The sequence below is a fragment of the Hyla sarda genome, chromosome 3 (genome assembly GCF_029499605.1).
Source record: "Hyla sarda isolate aHylSar1 chromosome 3, aHylSar1.hap1, whole genome shotgun sequence".
NCBI classification, from domain to species: domain Eukaryota; kingdom Metazoa; phylum Chordata; class Amphibia; order Anura; family Hylidae; genus Hyla; species Hyla sarda.
The window spans coordinates 404,383,612-404,408,788 of NC_079191.1; the positions used below are offsets into that span (position 1 = coordinate 404,383,612).

Below are 25,177 nucleotides of genomic sequence, written 5' to 3' on the forward strand. Positions count from 1 at the left end.
AAGACTACAACGATCAGGATATGGATTTGACTAAAGTCTCTTGCAAGTCTATGGACAGCAGGCAACTCAGTATCCTGATTGAGATATCCTGCCAGGAGATTTAAACAGATATTCTGTATCCAGACAAGTTATGCTTTATAACCCAGAAAATCACTTTAAAGGGGTACTCTAAAGAGCAGCATATGTTTGCTATGGAGATTTTCTCCTACTCTGGACAGTTCTTAAAATGGTCAGAGATGTCAGCAGAGAGCTCTGTGTTCCAAAAAGAAAATAATTTCCTCTGTAGTATTCAGCAGCTAATAAGTATGGGAAGGATTAAGATTTTTTGATAGAAGTAATTTACAAATCTGTTTAACTTTCTGGCACCAGTTGATTAAAAAAAAAAAGTTTTCCACCGGAGTACCCCTTTAATGTGGTTGTATGAGATAACCAAAAAATGGGGAGGAGGGATTTACTATTCCCCATGCGCCACATTTATGTCCTTTGTAGCTCCAATATTTGGCGCACGGCAAGTACAAGCCATCTACTATTGTTGTACACTGTTTGGAAGACAATTTCTACATGTTCAGAGGTTTAGTTCCTAAGAAAGGGGCTAGAGGGATGGGGGGCGTGGCTAGAGGGATGTTTTCCCTATGAATTTACTAATAAAAAGGAGCATTTCTGGTGCAACTTTTGACACTGTTTAAATGTAAAGAACAAGAAAAAAAAGGCGCATAGGTAATACGAAGGACATTCAAAATGTTTCTACGCTTTTATATTTTCATTGGAAACTTTGAAGGTGGGAGAAGTGGTAATTGGTCGTGTCTTAGTGTGTGCATATCTAGCTCGTGAGCCACACGTGAACGTGCTCTTCAGCTCAACATTTTGGGCCACATGCCATTGGTCACCTGAACAACATGAAATCCATATTATAAAAATCTTTATTTTCTAAAGTAGTACTCCGCTGCTAGACATCTTATCCCCTATCTAAAGGATAGAGGATAAGATGTCTGATCATGGGGGTCCCACTGCTGGGGCCCCCCGTGATCTCCTGCAGCACCTGTTGTTCTAAACAAACACCGGGTTCCTTCAGCAGTGGTCGTAACGTCACGGCCACACACCCTTGTGACGTCATACCATGCCCCCTCCATTCATGTTTATGGGAGGGGGGCGTGTTGGCCGACACGCCCCCTCCCATAGACATGAATGGAGGGGGCGTGGTGTGATATAACGAGGGGTATGGTCATGACCTCACGATCATGGCCTCCGGCTCCGAGCATTCAGAACAAATTGTTCAGAATGCTGGAGCAATGTTGAAGGATCTCTTTAATAAGAAAATATTGAGACTAAAATCCAGGCATGCTAAAAGTGAAAAAAAAAAAATGCAATACAATAGTCACATTTCTTCCAGTGTACATCAACAATGCCCTCTGTGTTCTGGCAGTCTACGCAGCGGTGCACTCCTGTGAAAGTGCGTATTGATTATAGCTGTCATATTAATAAGTGTATCGACACTTGGCTTTATGAAGTAATGACAATATACAAAACCAAATTAGGAATGAAGGACATTATTGTTGGGCGCCGATTTCATGCTAGAAATGATTTTATTTATCCAATAACCGCTCTATGTCCCGTGATGAATTATTATCACCATGGTTAATAGCAAAAAGGAATAAACAATAAAAAACGAAATAATAGAAAATATTGTAATAAAGACAGAACTAGGGCACTTAAGTCAGTGTATACCACCTTATGGGTTCACTACAGTCATATAAACTATGGCTTGGTAATTCGGTAAAAATACAAGGTCTATCCTCTGTTATGTAGAGGTTCAAGAGCAGTGGATAAATATAAACGCCTCTCAAGGGAAACAGGTAGCAATCAATATGTTGCTTTCTTTCTAGAGATAAAACGGTACAATGCATACAACTCTTCTTATGACTGGGGTTAACCAAACCATAGAAATACAGATAACTAGGTCACTATGGCCAACAAGCAGAATCATATAGTCATCAATCAGATACAGATTACATATTAAAGAAGACCTGTCAGCAGGTTTTTAGGGTATAAAGTATGGTGATATCTGAATAGGGCTTTGGACCCTTAATCCATACATACCTCTGATAAGTTAATTGATACCTCCATCGCCGAGATATCAGAGTTTAAAGGGGCACCCTGGTAGGCAACTAGTGCCAGAAAGTTAAACCGATTAGTAAATTACTTCTATTTAAAAATCGTAACCCTTCCAGTACTTGTCAGCTGCTGTATGCTCCACAGGAAGTTCTTTTCTTTTTGAATGTCTTTCCAGTCTGACCACAGTGCTCTCTGCTGACACCTCTGTCCATGTCAGGAACTGTCCAGAATAGGAGCAAATCCCTATAGCCAACCTATCCTGCTTTGGACAGTTCCTGACATGGACAGAGGTGTCTGCAGAGAGCACTGTGGTCAGACAGAAAATAAATAAAAAAAGAAAATAACTTACTGTGGAGCATACAACAGCTGATAAGTACTCGAAGGATTAAGATTTTTTTAATAGAAGTAATTTACAAATCTGTTTAACCTTCTGGCACCAGTTGATTTTTTTTAAATTGTTTTCCACTGGTGTACCCCTTTAAAAACAAAGATGCAAATTTGGCTTTGGAGTAATGTAAATCACGTCCTTCTGTGTGCTGATCACTTCCTCTACCCCCTGTACTGTAATCACCACCTCTCTTCTGTAATCTAGCAACAACAGGGAATGCCCACTGGGCCCCAAAGCCTAAATAGCACATTAAAGGTGTACTCCGGTGAAATTCAAATGTTTTCTAATCAACTGGTGTCAAAAAGTTATACAGATTTGTAAATTACTTTGATTTATCAGTACTTATCAGCTGCTGTATGTTCTAGAGGAAGTTGTGTAGTTCTTTTCTGTCTGACCACAGTGCTCTCTGCTGACAACTCTATCCATGTCAGGAACTGTCCAGAGCAGGAGAGGTTTGCTATGGGGATTTGTTCCTGCACTGTGTTCAGACTGGAGAGAATTATATATATATATATATATATATATATATATATATATATATATTATATATAACTTCCTCTGGAGCATACAGCAGCTGATAAGTACTGGAAAGATTAGGCTTTTAAAATAGAAGTCATTTACAAATCTGTATAATTTTCTGGTACCAAGTTGATTCAAAAACTTTTTTTTTTTTTGCACCGGAGTACCCTTTTAAGTGGGTACTGTCAGATTCAAAAAACTTTTATATGTTGAACATCTTGTCAAAACATTAACCTTTTTATAAAAATCATGGCTTATAAAAAAGATCACTAGGGGTCCCCATACCATCCAGAACATAATTCTGTCTGGCTGCATCATCATCTTTGTCCAAGCTGAAGCACAGGCTGGGACAAAGTCCAGGAAGTGAGGGCGGAACTAGCACTCCCCTGTGCTCACTCCTGTCCTATCAGACTGCAGCATGAAAACAGAGAGGAGGGGGTTACAGAGCAGCCTGCAGTGATTGGAGGAAGAGACCCAGCACAGCACATCAGACTCAGGGAGGGAGTGAATGCTTAATGAGTGAGGGCGGGCTTAATGCTTGCCTTGGACACACCCCTTCCTGAGCAGTGGATTTCAGAATAAGTAAGCATCAGAACAGAGGGATTTGTGAGACAAATAAAAAAGCTAGACACATAAAAAGACATGTAAAGAATCTGTATGACCTATAGTGAGTAACATATAGAAGGTAGAGTGAGAGGGGAGTGGGCTGGGTAGGAGGACTTTGATGTAGAGCTGAGGGAAACCATTGCATTCTGGGAATTGTAGTACTTAACAACTGCTCAACCAGGAAGCACAGTGACTGACATAAGAAGCAAGCCACAGACTTGGTGGTTACAGAACTGGAACAGGCAGGTTAGCAATGCTATATGCCTCTTCAGATTTCTATATGGTAAAATCTTCTTCCTTACCATGCCTGGAAGACATTCCAGTCAGCAGTGATGGTAAAGATTGAGGATTAAAAGGTGCCCCCATGACAGTAGTCCTCTAGGTGGGAGCCCTCCTCTTTTAGTCACGCCTGCTTGGGCTGTAACTATACCCATTCAGGGTGATAGACAGACTGGGCGCGGCCAGTGTGATCGCTCTGCTCTGTCTGTTTAGGGAGCAGAGTGGTGGGGAGGGCTGTCAATCATGCTGAGGGGGCGTGAATACAGACGAAGAAGAAGGCCATGCATTATATATGATAAAATATGATGCCAGGTTCCCTTTAAAGTGGTTATCCAAGGTAAAATACTTATCACCTATCTACAAGATATTAGTGTTTCCCCACCACTCCAGCTTCTGCAAAACTATGAATACCAGCATGCAGGGGTGTTGCTGGGGGGGGGGGGGGGGCTAACAGGGCTGGAGCCCCAGGTCTCAAGCTGCCTCTGTTTAATTATTGCCACAGCTGATTTAAAACAGCAGTGGCTTTAAGGTTACGTGGTGACATGCTGCACAAAGGCACGCCAGATGCAATTGTCGGTTGTCAGCCCCTCTGTTGTCCCGCACCTTGCAACAGTTTCAGAAGATTTCAGACTTTTAGGTTTGGGCTTTTGGACTTGAGGAGCGCTGGCACCTGTGCTGCTTGAATCCCGCCACTCACATTGGCCCGCCACACATCTTGTTGCTCCCGCACTGAACATCTCCCGCCACTCACATTTTCCCCATGCTGCACATCTCTCTGCTGCTTACATAGCCCTGCCGCACATCTCCCCACCACTTCCTCCACCCGCTACCATTAGCAAAACTACAACTCCCAGCATGCCCTGACTATGAAGACATGCTGGGGATTGTAGTTTTGCAAAAGTGTGGCCAGCGCCTGTAACATCTCCCCTCCGTCTGCTAGCGTTAGCAAAACTACAACTCCCAGCATGCCCTAACAGTGAGGACTTGCTGGGGGTTATAGTTTTGCCACAGCTGGGGAGTCATAGATTGGGGATTGCTGTATCATAACAAAGCAGTCCCCTACCTGTGGCTTCCTAGCATTAGCAAAACTAAAACTTCCATTATGCCCTGACAGTGAGAACATTCTGGGGGTTGTAGTTTTACAACAGCTGGGAAGTCATAGGCGCTGTAAATTTACGGTGCTGTGTGCGAACTCACTCGCTGCAGCAGCTTATATTTGTACTCAGGGCTTCATACTCGCGCTTGTGGCTGCCACCGTTGCATCGGTCAGAGGTGTGCCATTAACCGCGTCCTGAGGGCACGCCTTTAGTGGGCATACCCTGTAGATGGATTAAATATTAAAAGGGTGAGATGGGCAGGTTCCGCAAAACATCACGTACGCCCTACCTTAGGGTATTGGGGGTGTTATATACTCATGCCCCCCTGCCCTAACTCCAGTAAACTCCGCTCTGAGGTGGAGGGGTGTTTAATACTTACGCCCCTCACACAAATACAGCCTTAACAGGCTTAATACTTGTACTCAGTGCTTCATACTTGTGCTTGTGGCTGCCACCGTTGCATACCTACCTGTGAGAATTGCAATAACCTTAGCAAAGCGGGTAGAGGTGTGCCATTAAAGACAACTGCAGCGCAATATACACTTATCCCCTATCTACAAGATAGGGGATAAGTGTTTGATCGCTGGGGATCCGACCGCTGGGACCCCCCACAATTTCCTGTACGGGGCCGCGGCTGTGCCGTGGCTCTCCCGTGCAGGGGGCGTGCCTGCCGCAGCATGACGTTGCGGCCGGCACGCCTCCTCCATGCCTCTCTATGGGAGGCGGGGAGGCAACCTCTAGGTCGACGCTACGTGCCTTAGCGCTCACTATGAGCGCTAATGGCGGCGCCCCGTTAGAAAGATCTCGGGGGGGCCCAGCAGTCGGACCCCCCACGATCAAACACTTATATAAGTGTATATTGCGCTGCAGTTGTCCTTTAACCGTGTTCTGAGGGCACGCCTTTAGTGGGCAAAAATCAACCTGGTAGGATGAATGACAATGATAATGATTATCATAAATTAATACCTCACACACTAGCCACCTGACATACCCTATGCTGGGTTATAACTCGTGAAACAGAATTGCAGCTATCAATTAGTCACCACGTAAGCGGATACGTAGTACTGAGCAGCTGTGTTATTCACGACCACACTGAAATAAAAGCAAACCCTCAATGAGCCAGACCCGCTTCTGTACGTATTAATCAACTTACCTTTGTTAACAACGCAAGGGGGAAACTGTTAAATGCTTGCCAGGCATGAACATAGTGCTATCCCTGCTATTTCCTGCCATTAAGAGGCAAAAATATCTTGTTAAACCAATGATAAAACCTGCGACGCAGGTTCACCTGTAGATTAATCGAGACTCAGTGTAACAGCTTACCTAAGGCTAAGACCTGACTAAACACAGTCAGTCATATCCTTAGCTGTGAGACATGAAGAAGTGTCAATAATACCTAGGTAGTGAATCCTCCTGCAGACGTGGCCGGTTCTACGAATATATGCACACCTGATATCGAGACGTTAAGCTATGAAGCATCGTGTCAGTAAGAATAAATTGTGTGGTGCATCCTTCTGCAAACATAGCAGGCATAACGGGTAAACAACCACCTATGTGCCGGAATGTTATTGCTCTGAAGGCATTTCATGAACAATAACCTGCGTGGTGTATCCCCTACTGATGTTCCAGGCATAACTGGAAACATGTGCAGTAAATTTAATGCTCTAATAACTATGTATGTGTCATGATGTTATTGCTCTGAAAGACGTGTTAGTAATAATAACCTGCATGGTGCTTCCCCCTGCAGACGTGGCAGGCATAACGGGCAAACATCCACCTATGTGTCGTAATGTTATTGCTCTGAAGACGTGTCGGTAACAATAACCTGCGTGGTGCCTCCCCCTGCAGACGTAGCAGGAAAAAACAAGTAAACAACCACCTATGTGTCGTAATGTTATTGCTCTGAAGGTGTGTCAGTAACAATAACCTGTGTGGTGCCTCCCCCCTGCAGACATAGCAGGCATAACGGGTAAACAACCACCTGTGTGTTGTAATGGCATTGCTCTGAAGACGTGTCAGTAACAAGAACCTGCATGGTGCCTCCCCCTGCAGACATGGCAGGCATAACGGGTAAACAACCACCTATGTCAGTATGTCATTGCTTTGTGTCAATCACTGTGCATCCCCCCCAGGCAGGCAGGCACGTGTCCACAGCAGGCAGACACGACGGGTACACAACGATGTATGTGCCACAACCCAATTGATGTATGTGTCCCAACCCCCCCCCCCCCCCCCCGAGAAGACATGGCAGGCATAAAAGGTAACGACCGCCTGTGTGTCAGGAGGAAATTTCTTATGCAGACGTGTTAGCAACAATAACTAAATAGCACCTCCCCTGCAGGTATAGTAGTCATGCCTTGTGCGCTTTATGATGCCTAAAGCATGGTAAGAAACACTATGGAAAGATTCTATGAACACCTGCCCCATATTTAATGCTGTAATGTACGTGGGGTAAACTAGACAACACACCCCAGATAAATACAAACATACATAATTACTATGAATGGTACGCAACAAATAAAATGATACCACATTTGTACAGACTCCATATTGATGCCGATTGCCCAGATTAGGTGCCTAAAACCATATGTAGCGCCAAAGTGCTTACCATACGGACAGCCTGAGTGCTATAAGCGTATGCAGACTGAGTGCTACGACTGATGCACAGAATAAAAATGTTATAACCATGTACACAAGGCTATATGCATGTAACGAGTGCCTTACTGTGAAACGCTAACTGATCACACACAGACCAATACTATATTGTATGCACCGAATATGCTATAACACCATGTACCGAACAACAACTATAACGTTCAAACATGCTAACTGTATGCATGTAAAATACTACAATAATATGCACAGACCAAGGCTATAACTAGGGATGAGCGAATAGAATCTGACGAATCTGAATTAGTTACGAATTTCAGGAAAAATTCGATTCACAACGAATGCGAATATGGTCACGATTCTATCGCACAAATTGCTTCATTAAACTCCATTTAGTGCGGTACAGGATCCAAGGCGGATCCACATGTGAGGACATGGGGCATGGAATCCTGGGAAGGCAGAAACAAGGGTAGGCAGGATGACCCTGAATCACATGCAGCATTCCAGTCACCCCCGTGATGTCACAGCCCTATATAATCAGCAGCCATGTTGCAGCCAGTCACTTCAGCCTTTCACTGCAGAGAGATAGATAGGGACAGACAGCGCTGTGTGTTGCACAGAAAAGCTTTTTTCCAGCAGAGACTCACCTCCTAGTCAAGTCAGCGTTCTGTTGCACAGAAAGAGAGGGACAGAGAGCAGTGTGTGTTTCACAGAAAATCATTCATACTGCAGCGATTCACCTCCCAGTCACTGTCTACAGCATTCTATTACAGAGAGGGACAGAGAGCAGTGTGTTGCACAGAACAGCACAAATCCTACTTAGAAGCACTGATAGGGAATGGAGTGAGATTGAGAGAGAAAGTGCAAATTTGGGTGTAGTAATGTAGTAATGCTGTTGTTGTGCACAAATACTTTTTTAAGCGTACTGTAGCGCATTCTTCTCCACTCATAAGTGCATACCACATATGTACATCTAAGTGGTGTACTATTTTGTACCTGTTAAAGTGGTACTCCGGTGGAAAACTTTTTTGTTAAAATGAACTGGTGCCAGAAAGTTAAACAGATTTGTAAATTATTTCTATTAAAAAAATCTTTATCCTTCCAGTACATATTAGCAGCTGTATGCTACAGAGGAATTACTTTTCTTTTTGAATTTCTTTTTGTCTTGTCCACAGTGCTCTCTGCTGACACCTCTGTCCGTGTCAGGAACTGTCCAGAGTAGCATAGGTTTGCTATGGGGATTTTCTCCTACTCTGGACAGTTCCTGATACGGGCATCAGGTGTCAGCGGAGAGCACTGTGGACAAGACAAAAAAGAAATTTAAAAAGAAAAGAATTTCCTCTGTAGCATACAGCTGTTAACAAGTACTGGAAGAAGATTTTTTAATAGAAGTAATTTACAAATCTGCTTAACTTTCTGGCACCAGTTGAAAAAAAAAATGTTTTCCACCGGAGTAGCCCTTTAAAGTCTCAAGGGCCTAGATACTGTGAAAGGCCAGGCAAAAGTACTCACCGGCTGGTGTTTTCACACAAATAATATTTTAAGCGGAGTGGAGTGTATTGTACTCCCCTCATATACACATTAAGTATGCCAGACAGAGAAGTGCCAGGATGTGCACAGAGGAGTGGCTGAGGCCTAAATTCATCAGGCAGAGGTCACAGCAGACTAGAAGCGAATGGCAGGAGGAATCGCAGGGAGAGGCCTGAGCTCCTGGTATCCGCTAGCGGGCATGTCTCGACCAGCAACCCATCTGTCATCATCGAATGGCTAATACGGTCATCCACTTCATCACAAGTGACATCTGACACCCCCAGTCAGTGGGTTCCTCAGACACAACCCTCAGTTGGCATGGCCTGCGAGCAGTCCCTGTCCTCCAATTGCCTCTGTCCTGTGCTGTTCCATTCCCCACATCTTATGCTGTGGGTTCAGCTCCACTATTTAGTGAGGACGATCTAGAGGACAGTCAGCAGCTACTGCCCATCCAAGAATTGGAGGAGACATCCGCTGCTTCCTACGCTAGGCGGGCAAATAGTGATGAGAGGAGTGGCGTGGGATGTGGTGTTGCGAGCATTCAGGCTCCTGAAGCAGACACTGTTGAGGAACCCGAGGAGGACAACAGTGACGTGCAGACACAACTCGATGATGATGAAGCCGATCCCACATGGGAGCCGGGTGCAGAAGGGGCTTCATCATCGGATCAGGTGAAGAGGGTTGCAGGTTGCCGTGAGGCAGCAGCTAAGCCAGCAAGGTGGTAGCATGGTGGCAGAAGTGGAAAGTCTGGAGCCAAACATGCCCGGGGTAGACCATCTGCTTCCCGGGAGGTAGAGAAACAGGGGTTAATGGAGTCGACGGCAGTAGCAGTCAATCAGTGCAGACGGTTGGTGGTAAAATCAGTTACTCGGTAGTGTGGCAGTATTTCATCAAGCATCTGGAGGAGGTTAACCTGGCCCATGCAAGATGTGTTGGCAGAAGGTGAAGCATGGCCAGGGTCCCAATGTTGGCACCACGGCCCTGTGTCAACATATGCAGCGTCACCATAATGCGGCCTGGGAGAAACATAGCTCCGATGTGGTGGTCCAGCCTACTGCATCACCCAGAGACATGCCGCTCCGTCTTTCAGCCAGCCAAGGCTCCACCACCTCAGCAGAAGGGAGCTGTGTATCATACCAATCTTATGTCCCTCCAGATGCTCCTGCTCCTCCTACTTCGAGTCAGTCATTCCGCCAGCAATCCATCGGCGAAGCCATGTCCAAGAGACAACAGTATGCGCCCACTCATCCAACGGCGCAGAAGCTGAATGTGCTCCTGTCCAAGTTGCTTGTGCTGCAGTCCCTCCCTTTTCAAGTGGACTTTGCACCCTTCAGAGAACTGATGGCTTGTGCCGAGCTGAGGTGGAGAGTGCCAAGCCGTTATTTCTTTGTGAAGAAGCCGTCATTTCTTTTGTGGAACAGAAGGTGGGCCAGTCCTTGAGCCTGTCGGTGTGTACCAAAGTGCATGGCAGTGCAAACGCGTGGAGCTTTAACTACGGTCAGGGACAATACAGGACCTTTACAGCCCACTGGGTGAATGTGGTTCCTGCACAGCCACAACAACAGCAACTTGGACAGGTCATGCCGTTTCTGCCTCCACGCTCTCTGGCCGTTGGTCTTGTGACAGTGTGAGACTCCGCCTCCTCCTCCTCCACCGTGGCCTCCACTGCACGGACAAGTCTCAGTGCCCCTCCAGCATACCATGTGTGCAAGGCACGGCGGTGTCACGCTGTTCTTCACATGGTTTGCCTTGGTGAACGTAGTCACACAGGGGAGGAACTGCTAAAAGTCATTCATCAAGAAATCGAATCATAGCTTACTCCATAAAAACTGGAATTGGGAACCATGGTAACTTACAACGGGAAGAACATCTTGTCTGCGCTGCGACAAGGAAGCCTGAGACATGCGCCCTGCATGGCACATGTGTTCAATCTGGTTGTCAAGCAGTTCCTGAAGTGATCGCCTCATCTGCAAGACATCCTAACATCCGCCTTTTAGAGGAAAGTGTTACTCGTCTGAAAAAGGGCAGCCTCACACAGGAACAAATCCCTGTGAAATGGCAGTGTTTGTAGGGGTAAATAGGGAGAGGTTCCTGTGTGGGGCCGCCCTTTTTAGGGCGATTAACATTTGCCAAGAAGGGAAATAATAATGAGAGAGTAGGGCCTTACTGGGGAAGTGTTTACCCCCACCGGTTACAACGGACCATAAGTTGTTCCCTTCCACCTTTTAGAGGTCTTTGCATCACATCAATACTTGGTCGTGTAGGTGGCACATGGTGTTTTTTGTACACCTTTCCTTTTGTTTGATTTTAAAAAAAAATTTATTTGGGGCCATATATTTTATCCTAAGCATATTGTTCAAGTTAAAGGGGTATTCTAGGAATTTTTTTTTTATTTCACTATGCTACAGGGGCTGTAAAGTTAGTGTAGTTCATAATATAGTGTCTGTACCTGTTTGTGACGGTTTTCTCACAATTCTTCTGTGATTTTCACCCCAATATAAATTTTTAACAGCAAACAAATGAATGTTGTCTCAGATTTTTCCCAGGTTGCAATGCAGCCGAGACCTGACTCACCAGTCAGCTGATGACAGGGAGCCTGTCTGCTTCAATGGGTGGAGCGATCGCTTGGTGGGAGAGAGATCAATCTGCAACTAATGCAACAGCTGATTGAAAACCACAGGTCTTTTGAATGGATGCAGCTCATTTATGTTTCAATGGGTGGGGTGGCTGATGTGTAGGAGGGAGGAAAATGGAATTGTGGGATTTGTGATCAAAAAAAGAAAACTTAAACAGGAAATACCAGTTCACAAAAAGCTAGCCACAGTATTATGGTAATTTCACAACATAGCCATTTAGCCCCAAGACAAGTGCAGATCCTTCCTAAGCATGTCCATTACTGTCTGCCAGGTACGTACTAAAATCACCTTATGGCGGATAACCTCTTTAAGTTTTAGCTAATGCATATCCTCAATACTTACTTGTGCACACTAATATTTTTACAAAACAGACCGTTTTCTTCTGCCTACCTGCCTCAGCTACTATTCTGATCCTGCCACCCGCCTGATACCACACATCTGATGCCAAGTTCTCCTTTTTTCACCCACCTTTGTCACTAGGTACTGGTATTGCCACCCACCGCACCACTCTGTCACTGGGTCACTTTCAGGACTCCTGATGCTGCTGCTGCCACCTCCAGGCTGTCTCATTCTGCCACCATATGTTCTCCTCATGCTGTCGCCACCTCCACGCTGTGTCATTCAGCCACTATATGGTCTCCTCATGTTGCCGCCAACTCCAGGCTGTGTCATTCCGCCCCTATATGTTCTCCTCATCCTGCTGCCAGCTCCACGCTGTGTCATTCAGCCACTATATGGTCTCTTCAAGCTGTCACAAATTCCAGGCCGTGTCATTCAGCCACTATATGGTCTCCTCATGCTGCTGTCACCTCCAAGCTGTGTCATTCAGCCACTATGGGGTCACCTCATGCTGCCGCTAACTCCAGGCTGTGTCATTCAGCCACTATATGTTCTCCTCATGCTGCTGCCACCTCCACGCTGTGTCATTCAGCCACTATATGTCCTCCTCATGCTGCCACCACCTCCACGCTGTGTCATTCAGCCACTATATTGTCTCCTCATACTGCCACCACCTCCACGCTGTGTCATTCAGCCACTATGTGGTCACCTCCACGCTGTGTCATTCAGCCACTATGTGCCGCCAACTCCAGGCTGGGTCATTCAGCCACTATATGGTCTCCTCACACTGCAGTCACCTCCACGCTGTGTCATTCAGCCACTATATGGTCTCCTCATGCTGCCGCCACCTCCACGCTGTGTCATTCAGCCACAATGTGGTCTCCTCATGCTGCTGCCAACTCCAGGGTGTGTCATTCAGCCACTACATGTTCTCCTCATGCTGCCACCACCTCCGCCCTGTGTTATTCAGCCACTGTATGGTCTCCTCATACTGATGCCACCTCCAGGCTCTGTCATTGTGCCACCATGTGACATGTGACTCCTTGTTAGATTTGGTATTTTGTAACCACACTATTTATTCAAAGTAATTGCCGGGGTCCGGGACATTAAACTTGGGAGTGTAATATTAAATATCAAAATCTTAAATTTAAATTTCAAAATCTTTAATTTAAATAAAAAAAAATCGATGTAATCTTTTCAGGACTGAGGCCCTATGGTCGTCAACATCATATATTACCTGTGGAATTACCACAAGAATCCAATTAAACAGGTTGGAGCGATAACAATGAACCATAATTGATGGTCAGGTTGGCGCTGAGAGGCAGGGGCTGGAACAGGTGGTATCTCGCCTGGCAGAGTTCCGCCAGCTCGATGATCACCAGAATGGGTACTCAAAAAAATGTAAACAAATTCTAATTAAGTTAAAATTACATTAAAAAAAATCTCTTTATTCTCTTCAATTTTGACGCCATATGGTCACCCTGCTGCCACATCCAGACGCTCTACGACAGTGATTCTAATAGCGATGCCTGTAATTTGCATGTCATAATGAATAACAGTATTATTTCACTAACATAGCCCACTCCCTATGCGTGTTAGGACAAGGCAAAGTGTTGTACACCCCTATTGAGGCTCTCTGTAGACCAGAAGTAGCCGTTTATAATAGCGATTCTCCGAGAATAAATTCAGAACGTAAATGTCGGCACCCCTGAAATTTTTCTAGAAAATGAAGTATTTCTCAAAGAAAAGGATTACAATAACACATGTTTTGCTATACACATGTTTATTCCATTTGTGTGTATTGTAACTAAACCAAAAAAGGGAGGGAAAAAAGAAAATTAGACATCACACCAAACTCCAAAAATGGGCTGGACAAAATTATTGGTGCCCTTTCAAAATTGTGGATGAATAAAAAGGAGAGAAGTTCACTTAGTCTTTGCATTTTGTGTCTCTATGTGCCACACTAAGCATGGACAACAGAAAGAGGAGAAGAGAACTGTCAGAGGACTTGAGAAACAAAATTGTGACAAATATCAACAATCTCCAGGGATCTAGATTTGCCTTAGTCCACAGTGCACAACTTTATCAAGACGTTTTCAACCTATGGCTCTGTAGCTTATCTCCCTGAGCGTGGAAGGAAGAGAAAAATTGATGAAGAGTGTCAATGCAGGATAGTCCAGATAGTGGATAAGCAGCCCCAAACAAGTTCCAAAGATATTCAAGCTGTCCTGCAGGCCCAGGGAGCCTCAGTGTCAGCGCGATCTATCCGTCGACATTAAAATGAAATGAAACGCTATGGCAGGAGACCCAGGAAGACCCCATTGCTGACACAGAGACATAAAAAAGCAAGACTACATTTTGCCAAAATAAACTTGAGTAAACTAAAATCCTTCTGGGGAAAAAATCTTGTGGACAGATGAGACCAAGATAGAGCTTTTTGGTAAAGCACATCATTCTACTGTTTACTGAAAAAATGGAATGAGGTCTACAAAGAAAAGAACACAGTACCTACAGTGAAATATGGTGCCTCTGGCACTGGGTGCCTTGAATGTGTGCAAAGCATCATGAAATCTGAGGATTATCAACAGATTTTGGGTCACACTGTAGCCCAGTGTCAGAAAGCTGGGTTTGTGTCCGAGATCTTGGGTCTTCCAGCAGGACAATGACCCCAAACATACATCAAAAAGCCCCCAGAAATGGATGGCAACAAAGTGCTGGAGAGTTCTGAAGTGGCCAGCAATGAGTCCAGATCTAAATCCCATTGAACACCTGTGGAGAGATCTTAAAATTGCTGTTGGGAAAAGGCGTTGGGATAAGAGAGACCTGGAGCAGTTTGCGGAAGAGTAATCCAACGTTCCGGCTGAGAGGTGTAAGAAGCTTATTGATGGTTATAGGAAGTGACTGATTTCAGTTATTTTTTCCAAAGGGTATGCAACCAAATATTAAGTTAAGGGTGCCAATAATTTTGTCAAGCCCATTTTTGGAGTTTGGTGTGACATTATGTCCAATTTGCTTTTTTTCCTCCCTTTTTTGATTTAGTTCCAATACACACAAAGGGAATAAACATGTGTATAGCAAAACATGTGTTACTGCAATCCTTTCCTGTGAGAAATACAAAATATACGGCCATGACTGTATGTATAAAAATTACTAGCATGTGACAGTTTGAAAGCCAAGAGCGTATAAAGCTACAAACCTATGTACAGTAAAACCCATGAGCGTGCAACTAGCGTATGTACCGTATAATAATACAAAACATTTTTTTTTTTTTTTTTGCAAGGAAGTGCTGATAATGAAAAGTACTACCTGCGAAAGTACCGCAGTGATGGGTGCAGCTCCCCCCGATTCCCCCCCACTTCTAAACGTCCGGACCTGCCAGACTGTACAACATGGACTTCCTCTAAAGCCCATAAAAACACAAGACAGCTGAGAATTTGTTCCAATGTATCCCGTTTGGACGATCCACAACTAGTAAGGAGAACACCCCAAATAATAGCGACATCATTCACATTCCATCACAGGGTTAACTTCATGGCTGACGGTATCCTGGCAAGTTATAAGTTTATCCTGCAGCCGGAGGTCCACTGACAAACCATGTTATGACGAGACGGTGTCACGTGCATCTCCTGACACCAGGGAAAAACCTTGTTGCGAAAATCACACTGACCGATCAGCTGTGGGGGTGCAGACATGAATGGTGACCGACCTGTAGAAAGCACCACTCCCCCTCCCTCCCCCCCCCCCCCCCCCCCAAAAAAATGCCCAAGATGGATACGTTGTACGGTTGTGGCGGACTGCCCATACTGACAAGCTGCAAAGTCTAGTTGAACATAAATGCCTGCACTGACACCACTGACCTCCACAGCAGGTCAACCAGCCGGAATACACTGCCGGCACACAATCGCCAACCCCGATATACAGCCCTGCCGAAACACCCCAAACCTCTGAAAACACCATGCACTGGCCTCGACCTCGGTACCAGTGGCAGGGATGACTGTAGCTCTGTGGGAGGCCGTGGAATGCAGAGGCCCCGCCACCCGAGTCAGCCTGCCCCAGCTGCATGTCTCCTTTACATTACCCTGGAGGTAGTGGGTGAGAAGCATCCCACCACGAGGCAGCCACCAGGCTACCAGTGTTGCTGCGCCTGCACTACCTGACAGGCTCCTAACAAGCGAGGCTCCAGCCGCTGCCAGAGCACCAAAGGATTTGGTGGGAAATTCGAAACACCAGACGCTCCTTCCGCCTTAGGGTACCGGGGGTGTTATATACTCATGCCCCCCTGCCCTAACTCCTGTAAACTCCGCCAGGAGGCGGAGGGGTGTTTAATACTTACACCCATCACACAAATAAAGCCACAACAGGCTTAATACTTATGGCGCATGTCCCTAAGGAGATAAAAAAAAAAGTTTTAAAAAATGCACGAGGTCCCGCCTCTATTTGCTAACCAGCCAGGTAAATAAAAAAAAACAAAAAACAAAGATTTTAAAAATATATATAACCCCCCCCTCCCCCAATAAAAATAAAAATCTTCACCTTTTCCTATTAACAAAAAATAAAAAATGCAATAAAAAAAACTAAACACTACATAACTGGTATCACCGTGTGCATAAATGTCCGATCTTTAAAATGAAATGTTTATTATCCCACGCAGTGAAAGGAGTAAACGTAAAAAAATTCCAAAAACCAAAATTGATGATTTATGGTCACATCACATCAAAAAAACTTATTAAAAAGTGGATCAAAAAGCCAGAACTGCAACGGTAACATTAAAAACTACACCTCATGGCACAAATAATAGACCTATAACACTGCACACACTGATCTATTACATTGATCACTGGTCTCTCATAGGAAACCAGTGATCGATTATTCTGCCGCTTGACTGCTCATACCTGGATCTCAGGCACTGAGCAGTCATGCGGCGATCGGACACTAGGAGGCAGGTAGGGATCCTCCAGCTTTCCTGTAAGCTGTTCGGAATGCCGCTATCCCAAACAGCTCCCTGAGCTAACCGGCATGCTTTCACTTTCACTTTAGACGCGGCGTTCAACTTTGAACGCCGCGTCTAAAGGGTTAATAGCGCGCGGCACCGCGATCAATGCCGCGCGCTTTTAACAACGGCCGGGCCCGACCCGCTATGATGCGGGGCCACGCCGTGGCCCTGCGTTATAGATCGGGAGCGGACTCATGACGTACTGGTACGTCATGGGTCCTTAAGGGGTTAAGGACCAGACCAATTTTATTTTAGCATTTTTGTTTTTATCTCCTCACCTTCTAAAAATCATAACTTTCTTATATTTCCATCCACAGACCCATATGAGGGCTTGTTTTTTGCGTCACCAATTGTACTTTGTAATGGCATCACTTATTTTACCATAAAATGTACGGCGCAACCAAACAAATATTATTTATGTGGGTAAAATTGAAAAGAAAACCGCAATTTATTACATTTTGGAAGATTTTGTTTTCACATTGTACACTTTCAGGAAAAAATGACATGTTTTCTTTATTCTGTGGGTCAATACGATTAAAATGATACCCATGTTATATGCTTTTCTATAATTGTACCACTTAAAAAAAATCTCAAACCATTTAAACAAAATTAGTATGTTTGAAATTGCCCTATTTTGACCACCTATAACGTTCTAATTTTTCCGTATATGGGGCGATATGAGGGCTCATTTTTTGCGCCATGATCTTTAGTTTTTATCAGTACCACTTTTGCTTAGGTTTTACTTTTTATTAATTGTTGATATAAAATGTGACAAAAAAGCAGCAATTTTGGACATTTTTTATTTTTGTATGTTTACGCCGTTCACCGTAAGGGATAATTAACAATATATTTTAATAGTTCAGACTTTTACAGACGCGGCGATACCAAATATGTGTATAAAAAATGTTTTTTACGCTTTTTGGGGGTAAAATGCGAAAAATGGACGTTTTACTTTTTTATTGGGGGAGGGGATTTTTCACTTTTTCATTTAACATTTTTTTACTTTATTTTTATTTTTTTTACACTTTTTATGTCCCCATAGTCAGTTGATTGCTAATACTGTTCAGTGCTATGTATAGGACATAGCACTGATCAGTATTGTCGGTCATCTTTTGCTCTGGCCTGCTCGATCTCAGACCAGAGCAGAAGACCCCGGGAGACAGCCGGAGCCAGGTGAGGGGACCTCTGGCCGCCATGCTGGATGATCGGATTGCCGCGGCAGCGCTGCAGGCGATCCGATCATCCATTCAAAGTACCGCACTGCCGCAGATGCCGTGATCTGTATTGATCACGGCATCTGAGGGGTTAATGGCGGACATCTGCACGATCGCGGATTTCCGCCATTACTGGCGGGTCCCTGGCTGCTGATCATGTACGTCATGGTGCGCTAAGTACCACGTCTCCATGACGTACATTTACGTCCATTGTCGTTAAGGGGTTAAAGGTGTACTCCGGTGGAATTATAATTTTTTTTTTTTAAATCAACTGGTGCCAGAAAGTTAAACAGATTTGTAAATTACTTCTATTAAAAAATCTTAATCCATAGTACTTATCAGCTGCTGTATGCTCCACAGGAAGTTCTTTTCTTTTTGAATTTCTTTTCTGTCTGACCACAGTGTTCTCTGCTGACACCTCTGTCCATTTTAGGAACTGTCTGGAGCAGGATAGGTTTGCTATGGGGATTTGCTCCTACTCTGAACAGTTCCTAAAATGGACAGAGGTGTCAGCAGAGAGCACTGTGGTCAGACAGAAAATAAATTAAAAAAGAAAAGAACTTCATGTAGAGCATACAGCAGATGATAAGTACTGGAAGGATTAAGATTTTTTAAATTGAAGTAATTTACAAACCTGTTTAACTTTCTGGAACCAGTTGATTAAAAAAAATAATAATAATTCCACGGGAGTACCCCTTTAACTCCAGTCCTAGATGCCATCAGCAGGTCATGTGTTTTTGATTTTCTTAGTATTTATTTTTCTTAATATTTATAGTCAGTGCATACCCCAAGTGTTCTCAGGGATATACTTAATGTGGTTTGCCCACAAACTCATCATCTATGTGCCCAGAATTTTTTCTGTCTAACTACAGTGCTCTCTGCTGACACCTCTGTCTGTCTCAGGAACTGTCCAGAGCAGGATAGGTATGCTATGGGGTTTTGCTCTTGCCCTGGACACTTCCTGACATGGACAGAGGTGTCAGCAGAGAGCACTGTGGTCAGACAGAAAGTACATTCAAAAAGAAAAGAACTTCCTGTGGAGCATACAGCAGCTGATAAGTACTGGAAGGATTACGATTTTTTTATAGAAGTAATTTACAAATCTGTTTAACTTTCTGGCACTAGATGATAAAAAAAAAAAAAAAAAAAGTTTTCCACTGGAGTACCCATTTAAGGTAAAAATTAACCGGATGACGCAAAGCGGTCTGTGGTCCCTTTGCTGCGCTCCTGCTTGCGGCTCTCCCTGCCCCAGGTGTATTGTTCTTATGTGACTACTGAAGCTTGAATAAAGTACAGTTATTTATTTACGACTGGTGAGTGCTATATAGATCAGTCTTCGTGTTTTGGATTCTATATTTCATATGAACTCAGCGCCATAGTCTATGATTCACCTGGGTCCCATTATTCTGTCCAGAGCTTGTAATAGCCTCCCACAGCACCTATCAAGAGTTCCTCACTGCCTATGACATCACATAATACCACTTGCGTGACGTGCGGCAATTAAAAGAAATCCTGGCTAGATGTGTGTGTGTAATTTTATATATATAGACTAGCTGAGTACCCGGCGTTGCCCGGTTTTTCCTTCCTAATCCTTGTTGGGGAGGAAAATAAACAAAGGACGAAGCTTTTGACTTCATATCCCGTCCTCATATATTGTTGTCATGTCCCAACCCCATATCCCGTCCTCATATCCCGACCTCCTATCCCTTCATCATATCTTGACCTCATATCCCATCCTCACATCCCGTCCTCATATCCTGACCTCCTATCCCGTCCTCCTATCCCGACCTCCTATCCCGACCTCCTATCCCGTCCTCCTATCTCGACCTATCCTGACCTCCTATCCCGACCTCCTATCCCGTCCTCCTATCCCGTCCTCCTATCCCGTCCTCCTATTCCGTCCTCCTATCCCGACCTCCTATCCCGACCTCCTATCCCGACCTCCTATCCCGACCCCCTATCCCGACCCCCTATCTCGTCCTCCTATCCCGTCCTCCTATCCCGTCCTCCTATCCCAACCTCCCATCCCGACTCGTAATATGTGTACCAGGTATTGAAATATCTCCAGCCGTACAGAAGTTATGTGAGAACATACATTTCCCATTGATTTGCATGGGACTTTAAACAAAAACCCCGACCCTCACAAATGGGGGTAGTTAAGGGTTAAATTAACTATCCTATAAGTGGACATATAAGTAACATGTGACCAAGTATTATCAAAATATCTCCAGCCGTTTGGAAGTTATGCGGTAACATATATTTCCCATTGACTTGTATGGGACTTTAAACATAAACCCCACGCCTGGCAAATGGGGGTGAGTAAGGGTTAAATCACCTCTCCTATGTTTGTTGTTGACATATAAGTAACATGTGGCCAAGTATCATGTTAATATCTTTAGCCGTTTGGACGTGATGCTGGAACATACACACATACATACATACATACATACACATACATACATAAATACATACACACATACATACACACATACATACATACATACACACGTTGTGTTTTATATATATAGATATATATATAAAAGTGGTATGTTGAGGTAATGATGGTGGTTGTCAGTCTGTCGGGGGCGTATCTATTGGTGTGTCTTAGGGTGTGGTTAGGGGAGTGGCTGGGCATTGGGCTCTAGCCCCGAGTCTTTTGAAGACCTAGCAACGCCCCTGCCAGCATGCACCCTCATTCCTTATTCACAGTGCCTGATTGGTGGGAATCCAACTGCTTGGACCCCCCACTGATAATAGGAATGACAGCATTCTACATCCCCCTAGTCTTTAATGAAGCAATAGTCAGACGTGCTGCTCCATTCCCAATGGTCAACATCACTGTGTCCCAACCAGGGTGCCTCCAGTTGTTGCAAAACTACGACTCCCAGCATGCCCAGACAGCCGAAGGCTGTCTGGGCATGCTGAGAGTTGTAGTTTTGCAACAGCTGGAGGCACCCTGGTTGGGAAACACTGGGCTACATGAAAATAATTGGGAGCTCTCCTTGGATCCCAGAAACAACTGAGGATAGGGGGAATGAGAACATGTTAAGGCATTCTGGTAGTTGTACAGACTGGTTGGGTAACACTAGTCTATATACTGGCATACTGGACCCCTGTGTTACCCTCAGTGATGCACTATCTGCCCAGCATCTTCCATGGTACCTACGGCAGAACCTCCTAACACCTACGCAAAGAAAGCCGATTACTGCGGTCACCGTCGGCAGGTTAGAACACTTGGCATGTCCCCCTCCACCACAATATAATCTATGGTACATAAGCTCGCCCTTAAGTAGCCCGTTACATTAAAGCGACATCCGTCTAATAGACCTAAAACGGCAGCCCCGGCCGTTCATCCCCACCACGCTCTGCATTAGCAACTACCTACGAAATAGCGACAAAAAGCGTACAACTGCAAGCAGTGGCTTTATGTAAGCGAGCTTAGAAATCACAGATAAGTGCTTCTGACCTAAATCTTGCGGCGCCTCGATCTGACATATAACCTCGCAGCTGTGAAATTTCTGTGTTCGAGATTTAGCAGCCTGAATCTGCCAAGTGACCCGGCCATAAAGCACCCGGCGATAAGGATTTAAGGAATGATATGACACAATTAGACGTCGGCCGTCTGTTTGTTTCAACGCGTTTTGTTTGCGGGATTAGCCAAACGTTGCGGGGGTCTGTTTTATATAGAGAAACATAGAATGTGTCAGCAGATAAGAACCATTTGGCCCATCTAGTCTGCCCAATATTTTGAATACTATGAATAGTCCCTGGCCCTATCTTATATGAAGGATAGCCTTATGCCTATATCTATCTTATATGAAGGATAGCCTTATGCCTATATCTATCTTATATGAAGGATAGCCTTATGCCTATATCTATCTTATATGAAGGATAGCATTATACCTATCCCTATCTTATATGAAGGATAGCCTTATGCCTATCCCTATCTTATATGAAGGATAGCCTTATACCTACCCTTATCTTATATGAAGGATAGCCTTATGCCTATATCTATCTTATATGAAGGATAGCCTTATACCTACCCCTATCTTATATGAAGGATAGCCTAATGCTTATATCTATCTTATATGAAGGATAGCCTTATTCCTATCTCTATCATATATGAAGGATAGCCTTATACCTATCTCTATCTTATCTGAAGGATAGCCTTATACCTATCTCTATCTTATCTGAAGGATAGCCTTATACCTATCTCTATCTTATATGAAGGATAGCCTTATACCTATCCCTATCTTATATGAAGGATAGCCTTATACCTACCCCTATCTTATATGAAGGATAGCCTTATGCCTATCTCTATCTTATATGAAGGATAGCCTTATACCTATCCCTATCTTATATGAAGGATAGCCTTATGCCTATCCCTATCTTATATGAAGGATAGCCTTATGCCTATCTCTATCTTATATGAAGAATAGCCTTATGCCTATCACTATTTTATATGAAGGATAGCCTTATACCTACCCCTATCTTATATGAAGGATATCCTTATACCTACCCCTATCTTATATGAAGGATAGCCTTATGCCTAGCTCTATCTTATATGAAGAATAGCCTTATACCTATCCCTATCTTATATAAAGGATAGCCATATACCTATCTCTATCTTACATGAAGGATAGCCATATCCCCATCTTACATGAAGAATACCCTTATGCGTATCTCTATCTTATATAAAGGATAACCTTATACCTATCCCATACAAATGCTTTAACTCCTTCACTGTATTTGCAGCGACCACTTCTGCAGGAAGGCTATTCCGTGCATTCACTACTCTCTCAGTAAAGTAATACTTCCTGATATTACTGCAGAAACTTTTCCCCTCTAATATAACACTGTCCTTTTGTGGAAGTTTTTCTTCTATTAAATCTCTTCTCCTCCTTTACCGTGTTGATATCCTTTATGTATATAAGTTTCTATCATAGCCCCTCTGTCTTGTCTTTATTCTATACATGTTAAAGAGTACCTGCCATCAAATAACATTTTTATATATTGTTCCTGATGTTAACTTATTAATCTTTGTAATGTATCTTCTGTTAAAAAAAATCCCTCTTTTCAAGTTGTTTTCACATTTGAAATTTTGACCACTAGGGGGTCTCTCTTCTATGTCTGCCTGCACTTTCCGCACAGGCTTCGGACTTGTGCCGGACTGGCAAAATTCCAATGTCCTGAAGTGCGGGTGGGGCGGGACATCGTCGAGGCCCTGCACAGCTCTCGCTCCCTGCCAATCAGGCAGGAGTGAGCATCATGTGTGCAGCGCTTCTGGTATAGTGGACACTGCCGTTGTCCCTGCCCCCCCTAAAAAGCAAAGAGACCCAGCAGGCGCTGTGCAAGGCAGGCCGGACTGCTCCAATATCTCTGTATGCCTGGCGCTGTGCATAACAGGGAGAAGGGGAATCACAGCCTGCCTGCGGTGATTGGCTCCCTGTTCTATGTGTGCTCCCAAGCGCAGCATAGAACAGGGAAGGTCGGAAGTCTTACCCGGCAGGCTTCAGATGATGTTACGCCTGCCGGGTAATGCCCATTCCAGCCGGCCAAAGCTCACAGGCTGTAAGCAAGATAAAAAAGGTGAAACCAGGAAGAATACTGGACAAAATGACCCAAAAAATACAGCGGAGGACATGTTATCCAGAGGGGGACCTAGCAGGAGGAGAAAAGAAATTTATATGATGGCAGGTACTCTTTAAGGTCCTTTAACCTTTCCTGGTAATTTTTCTTCTGCAATCCATGTACTAATTTAGTATCTTCTCTGAACTCTCTCAAATGTATCTATAATCTTCTGGACATACGGCCTCCACTATACTGCACCTAAGGGTATGTTCACACTACGTAATTCCCGCGGAATTCCACAAACTGAATTAGGTGCTGTGAACATAAACATAAGTGGGAACGGGTTTTCGCGAGACCTGTTCACACTGCGGAATTTCAGCGGCGGACAATTCCGCCGCTGAAATTGTTCCGCACAAAGAAAGAATATTGTTCATTCTTTGCGCGGAAGTCCGCGAACACTGCATAGCCGTCAATGGTCCTGCCGCCGAAGTATTGCGGCGGCCGCCAGAATGGAATCTCTGCTCGCAGAATTCTGCCAGCGGAGATTCCGTTCATAATCCGTAGTGTGAACATACCCTAATACTCCAAGTGAGGTCTCACCAGTGCTCTGTACATTAGCAATACGCGCTCTCTACAGCTAATACCTCTCCCTATACACCCATTTGCACTTCCCTCTCTACTGCTAATACCTCTCCTTATACACCCCTGAGAACTTTCCTCTCTACATCTAATACCCCTCCCTATACACCCATGCTCACTTCCCTCTACTGCTAATACCTCTACCTATACACCCAAGTATTCTGCTAGCATTTCCTGCTGTTCTATGACATTGTCTGCCTACCTTTATGTCTCCTGAAATAATTACCCCTAAATCCCTTTCCTCACATACTCAGATTTGGACTGTGTCAAATATTCTATATTCTTCCCCTGGGTTTTTTACACCCCAGGTGCATTATCTTGCACTTATCCACAAAATTTCAGTTCTAACCATTCCTCTAATTTACCTAAATCCTTTGCCTTTTGATGTAACCTTCAAGGAACATCAACCCTGTTACAAATCTTTGTGTCATCAGCAAAAAGACCAATAGCGAACCATCAAGACCTTCTGTAATATCACTGATAAAGATATTAAGCGAAATGGTTCCAAGGTACCATTTTCAGGTACCCCCCCCCCCCCAACACACACACACACTTGTTGACTTTGGATCGTATAGGACAATGATAATTATTTTTTTTCTTCCCTATGGTAACTCTTCTAGGAGATTCTCGGGCTAGAAACGGAA

At 44.3% G+C, this 25,177-nt stretch overlaps 1 protein-coding gene across 2 annotated transcripts in view; it reads right to left on the minus strand.

Annotated features, from left to right (window-relative positions):
- CAMKMT (calmodulin-lysine N-methyltransferase) overlaps nucleotides 1–25,177 on the minus strand; it is a 502,992-nt gene that overhangs the window by 20,830 nt on the left and 456,985 nt on the right. The window lies entirely within an intron of this gene.